Below are 14,559 nucleotides of genomic sequence, written 5' to 3' on the forward strand. Positions count from 1 at the left end.
ACTTCACTCCCGAGTTTCTCTACCTCCTCCCCGCCAGCGGCGCAGGGGGACGGGGAATGGGGGTTGCGGTCGGTTCATCACACGTTGTCTCTGCCGCTCCTTCCTCCTCAGTGGGAGGACTCCTCACACTCTTCCCCTGCTCCAGCGTGGGGTCCCTCCCACGGGAGACAGGCCTCCATGAAGTGCTCCACCATGAGTCCTTCCCACGGGCTGCAGTTCTCCATGAACTGCTCCAGCGTGGGTCCCTTCCCTTTTTTCAGTGAAAAAATAATCTAAAATAAAATTACTGTACAGATGGAGAACAGGCATTGTAATCTTATTTACTGACTCTTTGTTATTACTGTTGTTCCAACAGACTGCTCCAGCGTGGGTCCCCCACTGGGTCACAACTCCTGCCAGCAAACCTGCTCCAGCGTGGGCTCCTCTCTCCACAGGTCCACGGGTCCTGCCAGGAGCCTGTTTCAGCATGGGCTTCCCATGGGGTCACAGCCTCCTTTGGGCATCCACCTGCTCCAGTGTGGGGTCCTCCACGGGCTGCAGGTAGATATCTGTGCCACCACTGACCTCCATGGGCTGCAGGGGCACAGCCTGCCTCACCATGGTCTTCTCCAGGGGCTGCAGGGGAATCTCTGCTCCAGCGCCTGGAGCACCTCCTCCCCCTCCTTCTTCACTGACCTGGGTGTCTCCAGGGCTGTTTCCCTCACATATTCTCACTCCTCTCTCCCGCTGAAAGTTTCCATTGCACAGTTTTTCCCCCCTTTTTAACCACGTTATCCCAGTGGCGCTACCACCGTCGCTGATGGGCTCGGCCCTGGCCAGCGGCGGGTCCGTCTTGGAGCCAGCTGGCATTGGCTCTGTCAGACACGGGGGAAGCTTCTAGCAGCTTCTCACAGAAGCCACCCCTGTAGCCCCCCTGCTACCAAAACCTGGCCACGCAAACCCAATACAACATGACAATTCTGTATTGTGTCTAAAGACTTATTCCCTTCCTAATCCCCCATTAATGGCAAACTTATTTCAGGTTTACATCAGGGAGAAAACAGAGGCTCTGCATTTGGATGGTGTGATTTAACACTGAAATAGGAAGCCAAGCATACGCATCACCTTCTAAATAAATATCATTTTACATTTGATCAGAGAATTTAAAATCAGAGTCAGAACTCCAGGCCAGGCTGTGTTTTCATTTTTACACCTGCATCAGTGCATTGTTTATTTTGCAACAGAGCCGCTCCAAAAGCAGGGGCAAGCGTCAGAAGAATCATGCCCCATCGGCACGGTTTTTCTACAAACAAAGCTCTTTAATACCCATTCTCTGAATTTCCCTACATGCTGCAGATTCTACCCAGTAAACCCTACATTTTCAAAGTCTATTCTACATTTTCTTAATTCTAATTAAACAAATCTTAATCTTGACTTTAATGGTTGCAATTATGATACTTCATTATGTTAAATGTTAGTTGCAACATAAGAATAAATTGTATAAACAGTTTAGCTGCAATTGCATGGAGTCTAACTGTACATTACTCATTAACAAGATGTGGGTAGCAGCAATTATAACATTTCCTCCTAATGTCCCTATTTATTGAGTCTCAGCAGCAAGCCCCCTTTTCACAACACACACTGATTGACGATAGCAGCTTTTGTACTTGTGAAGAACAGGCACAGTAACCTGCTGTGTGCCTGTAACTCAGATCGATGGAAGTACACATTAGCTCTTAGCCTCACAGGCCGGAGTTCCTGAAGGTCAAAATAGCCATCAGCATCACTGTAGGGTACAGAAATCATTTCACAAATTGTGAACAAAAACAACACAACTTGCCTTGCAGTTTGATTATTGTTTATAGATACAGCAAGCCAAGAATTAAAGCATAGCCTTGAGGCAGCGTAATTATTTACAGCTGAAGACTCATATCATTATTAGCGTGCTCCTAATTGCTTGAAGTTATATCAATGTTAGCTGATTTAACACATTTTTGATAAGAGGCATGGAAATTGTTTTCTCTGCATATGGAATGTTGGATCGTTTCTTTATTTTTTAAGGTCTTCCCTCCTCCCCTTTCTTTCAAACTGTCCCTTGTTTGCCATTGAAAAAAGCCCCACACCCATAAATTCTCCTTTATTCTGGATGTCTGTAACTATCACTGCAGTGCTTTGTTGTGTTTCTGTGGAACCATATATTTGAATTTAGCTGGACTAAAACCATGCCAGGTTTTGGCTTTCACTAACAATGGACTTGATAATTTCACATCAAAATCAACTAACTAGAGAATAAATCACACTTTGCTTTGGGTGGCACATCCTAATCTTTCACTTTTCCCTATAGTACTTGAGCCAAAAGCCAGCTGAAGGAAAGCAGTGCTAGTCTCCTCACAAAAGGCAATAGGGAAAATCTCACGGACTGAAGTGGCATCTGCATCACGCCTCACATACACCTTTTTGAAGACAGACAAGGGTTATCTAACTGCAACATCACTGTACCCAGTTCCCCCAATCTACAGAAAAGACAAATTAGGTGTGCTATTAATAAACCAGAGCAACAAATGATTTAGGAACTTTTCATTTCACCCGACCTGTAATTTTTCTTGCTTAATTTGTTCCTCTCATTCAAACCACGAGAGCAGTCAAGCACTGACAGAGGCAAAGCCTTGAGCCACTGCTGGCCAAACACCAGGAGAGGCGAGTTAACGCTGGTGAGGACGGGAAGTTGGGACACCCTGGGAGGCAGGCTGGGGAAGCTACTGATTTAAAAAAAAAAAAAAAAAATCACCACTTATGGGAAAGTTCACCTCACCAGCACTGAACGAAGGTGGCATGGGTAGCTACACACGTGACATTTCTGAAGTCGGGCGCACTTGGCTTTGCAACCTTAAAAAATGTTATTTCAACAGCGTACATAATGCAGTACAGACTTTTCAAGGCAAATCAAATACAAATAAGATTTTATTTTCCTTCTATAACTTCCTTCCCATTCTCTAATTAGAGCACTTAAGTTTTAATCTCCACGTCAGGTATTTCTACTTCTTGAGTCACGCTGGCTGGCAGCAGAAAGAGGCTGTTATTTTAAGATGGGAGCCAGGGAAAAGCAGTGGGTATTGCCCATGGACCTATAGTGATCTTCATCTCACTCAACACAACAGTGTGGAGACCTTGCCTGAAAGACCACCTTCCCCAGCAGGGTGAGCTCAACCCAGAACAGAGAAGCAGCAGCGGACAGCAAGAGGACTGATAGTTTTGCTTTCCTTAGCAAAGTGAAGGCTGACAAGGGCAGAACTGGCATCAGGGGTGAGCAGAAGGGTAGGAAATAGGGTCACACTTTATTTCTACACGCGTTACGTACAGACCGTTGTCAGCTCACGGAAGCGATCCTGTGATGTGACTGGCAGGGATGCTGAGGATTCCAAGCACTCCTCCACTTCTCACCTAAGCACAGGCTTAGTTTTACGTGCAGAATTCAAAATAGTTAATCACATCGTTCACCTAAAGATTCATTTAATTGGGCTAACTGTTTTATAAAAGTGTAACAAAGAGCAGGTCAAAGAATTACAGACTGGGCTATTTTAAAATAATGGTCCAACTGCTGGAAGTTACAGCATCTGGCCACTGACAGGGGTGATGCTGAATTACATACTACAGTTTCCAGCGAGGAAAATCTTCAATTTTTGTCTGTGAATGGGGAAATAAAAAACTGCAATAGTGTGTGAAACTGTCATAACAGCTTTTCACAGTTGAGACACATTAAATTACCAGCAATCAATATCCTGAGAAAAACTTAAAAGAAATAGATTTGCTAGGAAGGAATAAAGTGTGCCCGGTTTTAACTTGGAGCTTTAGTTTGCCCAGCACTAAAGTCGTAACAGCTGCATAGATTGAAGCTGAGAGGAACAGGAAAAAAGTCCAAACCTACCGACTTCACAAGGGACTTTGCCTGGGAACAAAAGGACGGAGCTTTTAGGAATTAACTTTCGTACACACAGCATGGCGTTCAGAGAGAGAAACAAAAACTGAGGGAGAAGCTTATGCAGGCCAAGTAAGAGCATGTCTTGAGGCTGCAAAAGGCCAACGCTTTGCTATTACTCTCCCGTATGATTAAAAGCTAAATGACTGCCTGTTGTTCCTCACTAGGTGCTTGGTACTCTTGGCATCTTATAAATGGATCTTCTGCAACCCGGCCTGATTTCCTGAGCTGACAAATCATGGATCCTGCGATGACACATGGGTTTTCTGCTGTGTGACTCATGTGCCTAGTACTTTTTAACAGGTTTTTTTTTTCTGAGTCTAGCTGGAGTCGCATGGCACTAGCAGTCAAAGAGAGCTAATACAGTAAATGGAAACTGCTGTCAGTATGAACCAGATTAGTCAATCCCTATAGCACAAGTGAATTTCAGATAGCAGCTCAAGCATGACTACTATGATCACAGCCTAGTGTTTATGTATACACAGAAACAATGAAGTGGCCTGGCAATTACTGGAAATACATTCCTCAAGCTTTCAGGCTATGCCAAGCTTAAAATTGTGGTCAGTTCATGTGGGAAAAACTAGATCAACTTGGATTGCATTGCAGCAGTTATAATTGAATTGTATATTTTGCCTTTCTATAAAACTTTCAGTGCTAAGTGCACAGCAGCTTAAATGACCGTGACATATAGCGCTTTCTGTGCCTTCAAATCTCGCAGGTATATGGCCCCGCCGCCTCTTCCTATCTCACGCACGCCCTGCCTCTCCAAAGCCCCGAGGGAGCCAGACCCGAGCCCGCAGCAGCCAGTGCTGGAGCCCCTGGCAGTTGCTGTGACTAGTGATGGAAAAAAATATAGGTTTGGAGCAGAGTCTGGCCCTGCCCCAGTCAACAGGAGCTCTGCTGTTTCCTTCAGCTGGGCTAGGGTCATACCCTGCAAGTTCGCACAAGCCGCTGAGAGTTTGGTGCTTATAACATCTACCTACCTACCCCAGTGAAGTTTGCAAAATAGGGCAAGGAATCCCAGCTCGCTCTCTTCCTTCCCCCTCCGCCCCCCCAACTAGCCTGAGTTCTCTCTCAATTTTTTTTATTGGGAGTTCTGGCCATTACAGTTCCCTTTCTTTTTATTTTAGTATTTCAAATAATTCAGCCAAATTTAAAAAAAAAATATATATATATATGTATATGTTTTATATACCTAAAATCATTTCCTTATCTCATGGTCACTCTGGCTGCTGGCAAGGCTTGGCCACCACCATCCTGTCCTCAGTGCCTGGCTGGGGCCCAAAACACCACGCTCCCCTCCCCGTACTACTCACCCCCACAGCCTTCCTCAAGATGCTCCCCTACAGCCTGGCAGCCAATGATCCCATGTCCACCTTCATAATATTTTAAAATTATCAATTTCTGCTGAAAATACTGACTTTTTCTTGATTTTCCTCCTTATTTGATATGTCAAAAGACTTCTGCAGAAAGTAATTTGCCTAAGGTTCAGTTCAAAAGCAAGTTTTTTATATAAAGCAGTTCTGAACTGAATTTTTAACTCTGCACCAGTTTAGTTCGTTAAAACACGTATCTCTGCAGCTTCCCTGCCTGCTATACCAAAGGAAGGAAAAACCAAAACCAAACACTTCCTCACCTCTCACAAGGTGAGCCAAGACAAAATACACGCACAGATATTCTGGGAGGTGACTGCAGTACAGGAATGAGCAGATTATACAACATTTTAAACAGAATTACACAACTCTGAACTTATGTTTCTGTGACAGATGAAAAGAACTCCAACCTCTTCCATTCCTGTTTCCCCAAATTTCTAAGCTGTAGTATCTATTATGTTTAGCAGTTTACCCAGTTTCACCTATCAAAGCAGTCAACCTTGTTTTTCTTATTTAGAATTCAGTTTTGCTTCCCAGTAATTCAGGCAGCATCCTGAGACGGCAATAGCTAGGCTGGCAAAAACAAAGGAGAAGCTAAAATTTAAACAAAAACCTGCAGCAATCTAAATCTTCTACCGTATAAAACTAACATTCCACTTAATACCCGGCTAGGCTTCCTAAAAACTAAAATTCACGTTGGAGAGAAGGAGATGAAAAATATACAAATTAAATATTCAACCAACAGTATTTTACTTGCTCAAGAGAACAGGGCAACATTTACCCAGACATTTTAGGACATTCCAGTATGCTTTAGATGGAGTAAAGCTTTCAGTTAAATAGTTCTCTTCTCTGAAAAGACATCAATATTTCTAATTACAGAGCTATGCGGGGAAGAACATTTACATTATATACCAAAGTTGAGGTGACTTTTACTGGGTGAAGAGAAATGATATTTCAGAAGTTGACTTTTCTTGTACTCTATCATTTGGCCCCCAGATCAGAACAAATAAAACATTTTCACTGAAGCTGCTTCCTCCGGCCACTTTTACTTGCAGAAATCTGTTCTAAGGCGTTTCCTGTCAGTGCTTCCCATCGTTCTCCAAAGTTTGCATTTTTTTAATATATATAAATTTTGCTGTCCATGGCAATAAATATCACTTCTGTCATCCACAGCTATCAATATGTCGCAGAGCCTGCTTTTCCATCTCATGTGGTTGCGACGAGCTTCCAAATTTGCCTGCCAGCATTCATCCCTTCTTGGCTCAAGAGGAAAGTAAATCTGCAATAGCCATTAACTATTACTTTAACCAGATCTGAGGCTCCGAGTACTCTACTGCAGCCTCTTAGCTCACTGTTGCTCAAAGAACTGCAAATGCCAAAACGATGATAACATTAAATAAAAATGATATTTCCCGAAAGGTCCAGGTGTAATTGTCAAAATCCTTTCCGTGGCACTGAACATTAATCTCGCAGGTATGAGAACGATGCTGAAGTTATAGAAAGCAACCCAGAGATGGAACGTGTATAATACCATAGCGCGTGTCCAACGTCAGACGCATTTCCCAGCCCCCTGTTGTAGGGAGATGCCCAGCTAGAGCCAGGACCCATGGCAGGATGGGACTCCGAGCAGCCAGAAGATGGGTGTACACCTAAGGTGGAAACCCACATGGATAGAGCAGAAATGCAGGCAGAGCACAGCACGTATCTTGATTTGGGCATCAGGCTGGAGGGGCACGTGATTTCTATGAAACTCTTACCTCTAAATAGTAACAAAAACATTGCTACGTAGACATTATTATAGTTACTCATTTAAGAGAAAACCTGGCTTTATGTGATTAAGCAAGTGAAAGCCAGAAGAAGAATACTCCACAGTTTAAACTCTCTCCTCTTGCACGTATGCAGTAAGGCTTTATATATCTATACAATATAGACCTCTTACATTATTCAGCCAATAGTCTGTAATTAAAGATCAAAAAGGGTTCCCACAGCTCAAGATACACACAGGCACGGTATTCTATGTGTCGCTATGACCAAAAGGTCAGTTTCTCAATCACACTGCAGTAGAAAAACAGCTCACATTTGCTAGAAACATACTATAATCAGCCTAAAGTTCCTAGCTAGAAAAGTAGCTCTTATTTACCCTGTCGAAAGTAAAATTAGCTTTTATACCTATGACACGCCTTAACTCCAGTTTCATTCTGAGTTCTGGTGGAGAAGCCAGCTAGTCAAAAGAATCTGCCCCTCTGGTGACGTCTATGGCTTAAGACAGCCAGGTTTGAAAGAGAATCAAAAATCCCCTCTCTTCTTCCTGACCAAATCTTTAACTTCCCCCATATTCGCATGCTGGCTTCACTTTGGAAAAAGTATACAGCAACATTATTTTTATCACGGGACACAGCGTTCTCATTTCCAGAATACAACTTGTCGGAGGACACCTAGGCAGAGTCAAGCCTGCCCGCTTGCACTGCCCAGCCTGTCGCAGCAGCTGCTCTGCTTAACGGCTGAAAGCTGCATTTTCAGTCACTGGTCCCTGGCAACTTTTCAGAGCTCTTGCATCAGCTACTATAGCCCTTGGAAACTGGTTCCTGGGAAATCTATGCAACGGCTGAGCAACGGCTGAGAAATGGAAAGGGAAAACTCCAAGCAACCATGTAACACGCACATCTGGGGCCACAGCTTGTCATTGTGGACATGGATGTGTCTCAAAATGGGCTCAGCCTCTGTCTCCATCAGCTTGAGGACCATAGGTAAGCTCTCCCCCACAGAGCTTATTCCAACCAGATGCTTGAATAGAAAGTAGGTAGAGACGAATGTCAGCGTCACTTAAGCAATGCCCAAACATGTGTTTATTCACACTGCAGACGTCTTGCTGCTGCAGCACTGTGCCTGTCCCCAAGACTCTTCAAAGAGGCCCTCAGAAGCCAGCGCTTTGTGTGGTGTGGTGGAGGCAGCATTGTTCTCATTACCACTCACAGAACTCGTATCCAACCATTAAATTATATAGCTTTCATCTGTTTCTTAAGGAGACAAGGCTAATGCGATCATGCTGAGTGCATGTATGCGTGTGTCCATCCATGTATCTCCCAGCAACTTTTGAGCATCTGCCTGACTTTGATCACGGCTGGCAGAAGGTCAGAGACCTTGACAACACCAAGTTCCTGCAAGTCATCAGGAAAATGGGCACCTGGTCTGAGAGGAGGGAGACATAATTACGGTCCCTAAGCAGAAAAAGCATGCAATCCCGACTCACCCTTGGACTCCAAAGGATCCAACATGAGTCACAACACCAAAAGAAACCAGGCTCTGCCAGTCCTGCAGCTTGTTGAAGAGTCACAGCACAGCAGTAAGAGCCACTGCGAGCCGTGGCCTTCCACAAAGTACCCCGCTCCCCCAGGTCCCACAGCTCTGTCTTCAGGAAAGGGCTTAAATAGCCCTTGGTTGATGCAGTTGCCTCGCACAGCTTCATAAAAGAGCAATTATCCCAGACAGAGAGCAACACCACAACGTTTCCCTCCTGTATCATTTCTGCAAAGTAGGACTTCTCTGCCGACCTCGACACGCAAGCCGAAGCATTGAGAGTTCACACCATACCTCTCTCAGACCACAAGAAGACCCTGACCTTACAGAAGTCAACAGGAGCTTCTGTTTCAGAAGAAAACAGAGCTGTAAAAGGCACACATGTTGGGGAGGAACTAATACAAAAAATGAGGTGGAAAACTAACTGTAACAGGATACTTTCTTGCAGACATCACTTAAAGAAAGAAAGGAAAAGGAATACCTTTCCTTGAAATCAGCTACAAAGATAATTTAAAAAAAAAACAAAAATCATTGCAGCTCCTCTGGATTCAAACTTCTAAATTCACACAGTAAATAGATTTAAATTAGTTTTTTTATCCTCTTCCCTGACTGGATGCATGGTGAGCTGGGAGGTCATCCCATACACACACTGTGATCCCACAAATACTGCAGAGTCTCTTCAAGCCCTCTTCCTGGTCTTAGAGTTGCATCCTGCTTCTATATGAATCAAGAGCATTACAACCAGCAGAACACCAACAGGAGTGGAAGTTGTCTTCCTTCAGATACTTTCTTGTTATTCAGCTTCAGAGAACCTATGCATCAGAATTAATCTTACTGAATAAAATATCACTCTAGAAGTGTTTTGTTTATAAACATAGATGTATGTACATGTATATGCATGTGTGTACATACAGACACTACACATAATGTCTCAATGCAATAAAAATGGCCAGTTGTTACACCTTTGTATGCCATGCATATTGGCATTCTCACAGTTGCCAGAAGAGTATCCTTTCGATCTACAAATTACAGAGGTAAACTTCAGCTGTTTTTAATAAAAATACAGTGAATACTGCTATGTTGCTTCTCACAAGTATACTACAAAAGCTAATATTTAAACAACAGTAGCAATAAAAGGTATTAGTTCTATGCTGTGGAAAAGATCTATATTAAGATGAAAGTTCTTTTTTCTTTTTTTTTTTTTTTTTTTCTTCAGGAAAAGCTATGGTTTAAGGTCACACCGGTAGTGGCCATGTTCTGTTTGGTGATCTGTATAGCTGCTGCTTGGGCACATGAGTCTAAGTCCTGGCACAAATCAAAAGATTTTGATCCCTCCAGGCTGCCCTAGCTATTGCCCCATCCCGCCCTTTTTTTTTTAATCATCTTATTAATGCACCATAAAAACAAGTGAAGTATCATGGCATCCCGTCCCTCCACCACTTCAGCTGTAAGTTCTGTTTCATTCAGGCATTGAACTGAAAATTTTCTTGTCTGGTTTAGAAGCTAATTTTAAAATAATTTTACCTACTTTTTTTTTAAACTTTATACATAAAATACTTTAAATTATTTAATTTCTTCAGTGAAATATTAAAAGTTAAAAAAAAAATGTTGCTCGCTATCTATACAAGTCCTCACAAAACTGTTTTAAAGAAAATCCATCCATACCTTTGGCTCTTGACAAGCCAGAGCACCCTAAAGAATAGTTCCCAGTGAGTCCCCAAATCCAGATGCCAGCCACACTGCCTGCTAATGTACTGTTGGGGTGCTGGTATTTCCATGTGCAACTGGTGCATTTTTCTATGTAATTTTAGCATCTCAAGGCCTAATCCAGGGGATTTCAAACCAATGGTGTTCATTCCACCAGTTCCAAAAAAGAGCTGTTCGTATCTTTAGTGCAAGGCATATATCTCATATATTACACATACACCGAAGAATATCACTTTTGAAACTACCTCCATAATACATACCAGACAGATCAGCAAGGTTAAGTCCTTTAGTACAAACTTACTGGCGAATAACATTTTTAAATGCTTTGCAGAGGGCCAGGCTTGAACTTTAATTATTCAATTTTTTTTTTTACAATTATCCATTCTTTAAAAGCACTCATCAGCAATCTCTTTGGGTTGCCTCTACACAACTTATATAGGAAATTATTAATGCTCCTGAAATACCATGCAGTAACTAACAACTGAAAGGTCCTTTCCAAGCACGGGTGTGATGAAAGGGCAGCACTGATGCAGACTCTGTGTGAGAGTGAAAGGAATAAAGATCCATTCCTTGCATTGCACGCAGCAACAGCATATGTAGGGCACAGGTCTCACAGTCCACCTGGTGCAATGCTTTCCTCAACACGCATCATGTGCAACTATGCAATATTTGGTATGGGCTTGTGCATTGTCCGGACCCTGCCCTGTTTTTCCTTGTTTGGTTATCAGGTTACCATGATTACTGTCTTACTCAGATTGAGTGCTACATTACCATTAATAACAAGAGAATCATCTTAAAAATGTTGACTTCTTTGGAGCTGGTCAAATGAGAGAATAAATGGAGGAGAGTGATCCATCTTGCTTAAGATGGAGAAGAAATACAAAGGTAAAAGGCAGAAAAACTTCTTTCACCAGATAAAATGCCCGTTGAAACCTAAGTCAGAAATCTGTTCAATATTATACCAGTAAAAGCAGTGCTTTTTTTTTTTTTCTCTGCTTTTATTTGTAAGTTGCTAAATAAGTAGGAAGCACCTATATGTGTGCATGTGGTTTTATTCATCAATGTGATGTGCCATAAACTGAAAAAAACCAAAATCTTCACTTTCCTTCTGGTCTAGTGAAACTGCAGTATACAAGTTGTAGCCAATGTGCCTGACCTCCCAGGTAAAATTAAATTGACTGAAGACAGACTGAAATGCCCTTGTCACGCTATTATCTCTCTCTATTTAAGTTCATATGAAGCCCTGTAATTAAAAACAGCTTTTAAATTCCAGTGGAAGCAAAAGGTTTTAGATTGTCTGGTAGAAGTGAAATAACAAACGAGTGAAAAAAATAAAGTAATTCTTGGAAGATGCAAGGATTAAAGAGCTTTTTTAAAAGAAAAAAAAAAAAGTGGCAAGTTTTGCCAAGACTAACCAGACTGGCTGCTGCTAACATCAGAAGGCTTCCAGTCATACGGTCTACAGAGCAAGCAAGGCAGATGAAGACAAACAGGATAGCTTGGAGAGATACCACAATACTTTCATTTTGCGGAACAGTCTTTTTTAAGAGATTCAAAGTTACTATTTTTTAACTTAGCTGACTCTTGTGGGAAAGCCTGTAGAACGGGAAAGCTGCCCAGGCTGCTGTATTCGGGCGAGTGGTGGGCATGCCTACCCTACCTACACCAGAACTGGACCCATGCGACTCAGGAAGGCAAGGTGTCCTCACTTCGCTCGTAGCTGAGAATACAAGCCCTTCACATCGCAAACCCCCCTCTAAATCCTAATTCATGCCAAGCACGGGTGAACGGCAAGGGTGGATTCATCTTCTGGATTCTACTCTATTGTCCTATTCCTCTATGTCCAAACAGACCCAAAGCAGCTATGCCGACACGACTTCTATTGCGTTCAGGGGATTGCCACCACAGCTATGTTAACTGCGGGGTAAGATAAAACAGCACGTTCCCCTCTTCTTAATGGAAGCTCCAGCCAAAAATAAGAGATGCATCCTTGCAACTACTGGGACTACTGGATTTTCTCCTCTACGTTCGCTTGGTGGTTTTGAATTAAATCGAATCGGAGGGCTGAGAACGAGCGCTCTCCCAAAATAGCATAGTTCAGTCTCGTTGCAGGGAAATCGTGGGTCTCCAATTTCTGCTGCAGACACGGCCTCTAACTCGGGGGTGCCAGGCCGAAGTCTCCCAGCACAATTTTGTCAAAACCTCTTCAAGTCAAGACAAAAGTAAAGCCATGAATATTCCTTATTGCAGGAGTCTCTGCTGAATAGCTTGGTATTGCCCTATTCCCTATGACAATGGAGTTAAGGGAATGAAACATGTTGTTTGGAAACAGCAAAAAGCTGTCAGCAGTAACCACTGTCAATACTCATGCTGGGCTAAGCTTGGTACTCCTGCTTGTTATTTATTTATTTACTTATAAAAAAAAACATGTTTGATATAAAGCGCTTCTCTATGCAAGCAACAATGCCAAACTAATAAGCCAGTGATTAATTTTGTTCTTGTCCTAGGTTTGTTTTCTTCTTAATAAACTACATAAATACATTAGAGAAAACATTCATTTGCCTAGACTTTATGTGGTATGAAGCAAACCCAGAAGCATTTTGCAAAGGCAGCTAGTTGTCACAGAAGAACTGGGCGGGTGAGCAAAAAAGACAGACGTGAAAACATATTTCTGCAACATGCAAGTTGCAGAAAGGTACAAGAGACATTACATTAAAAAAAAAAAACAAAGAAGTTGCTCAGCACTTTTAAAAATGCTGCCAATCTAAGAAATGGTCTCACAGACGTCAGTGCAATTACCACAGATGGCAAGAAATAGCCAGATGGGGAAAAGTAAAAAGAAAACCCAGTAATAACTTTAAAAAGACGAATAAATAAGAAGATTTTAATGGAGGTCTTCACTGGTCACTTTGTGTAGACAGTGGTATTTAAGTTTTTTAATACATTATTAACTGTATGGTTTTCCTTTAACAGCCAGCAAAAGGCCTAACTTGTAGAGAGAAATCTGATACTTGTCACAGACTTTGTTTTTATTTCTGTGCCTGGGCTGTAATAGAACAGTGCTGGTAGCAAGTTTTCTCAGATTGTTTCTGGTGCCACCAACTGCCTTGTTCTGAAACAGTAAAGGGCACGCTCCTTCCCAAGAGCACGGAGGAAAGCCATTCACAGAGTACGAGAGAGCCGTTAATGCTGTGCGACAAGTCAGATCACTCCAGATCTCGGAATATTCTGCATATTTCTCATGGTAACAGTTTTACAGACAAAGGAAAGGAGAACTCACTTTGCCAAATTAAATCCCCCCTCATAAAAATTCTTCAAACTACAACAAAGCTTGAGAAACAGAGAACAGCATCACGTTCCATCTCCCTTCGGGGCAGTAGCAGCAGAAGACCCACTCCCGCTTTCTTTGCATGCCCTCGGTTATTGCCAACTCCAGTGGCAGCTTGGGTCATGCAAAGAATACAGAAATAGAAAGAAAAAATAGTCATGTTCCCCATGCTGGATGGTGGGAGATAAATAGTCCCCTAGCAAGAGTTGGGAGTGATAGCAACGCAACCCCAATGCATTAGGAGGTCATTTAAAAAAAATGCCTATAAAACATTTATATTCTATTATACTTGTGTGTATTCCATTGTACAATAGAAAAAATATTGTGTATTTAATTTCTTGCCACATAGTATTGGAAAACTATTTAAAAAATGCTTTGAAGAACACTCCAAAATGTTGCTGGTATTGTTTTCATAATTCCAACTTAGCAGGCTACAGAGAAGAAAATGTTAATGAATAAATTAGAGAAACATCTAAAAAAAATGCCCTACAAATAATTTTTCTGAAAATTATATAAACAATGTCAGCCTGTCCACCCAGATATTTGTATGGCAAGACTATGGAAAAAACTTCCCATTTAAGAAAATAGATCCACAAAAGCGTGGTGTCTAAATCTTTGTAGCCTTTAAGAAAAATACCATGGTTAGTGACAACCAAACTTATTTCTTGTATTTTACGCTGTGCACATGAACCAGTGTATGAGATGCTGGCAAGAAAGAGAGCCAAATTCAAAGCCAAGACCTTTACATTTGGTTCTAGATGTGCTGAAAGGCATGGGGATATCCTATCCTTCGAGAAGGATGGTTTAATAGCCCAGCACCACCTCCCGCCCCAGGAGTCTCTCTTTACTGTTTCACAGTTTCTGGTTCCAGTGAAGCATAACCAGCGCTGGTAGGAAGT

The sequence above is a fragment of the Calonectris borealis genome, chromosome 2 (assembly GCF_964195595.1).
Source record: "Calonectris borealis chromosome 2, bCalBor7.hap1.2, whole genome shotgun sequence".
NCBI lineage: Eukaryota > Metazoa > Chordata > Aves > Procellariiformes > Procellariidae > Calonectris > Calonectris borealis.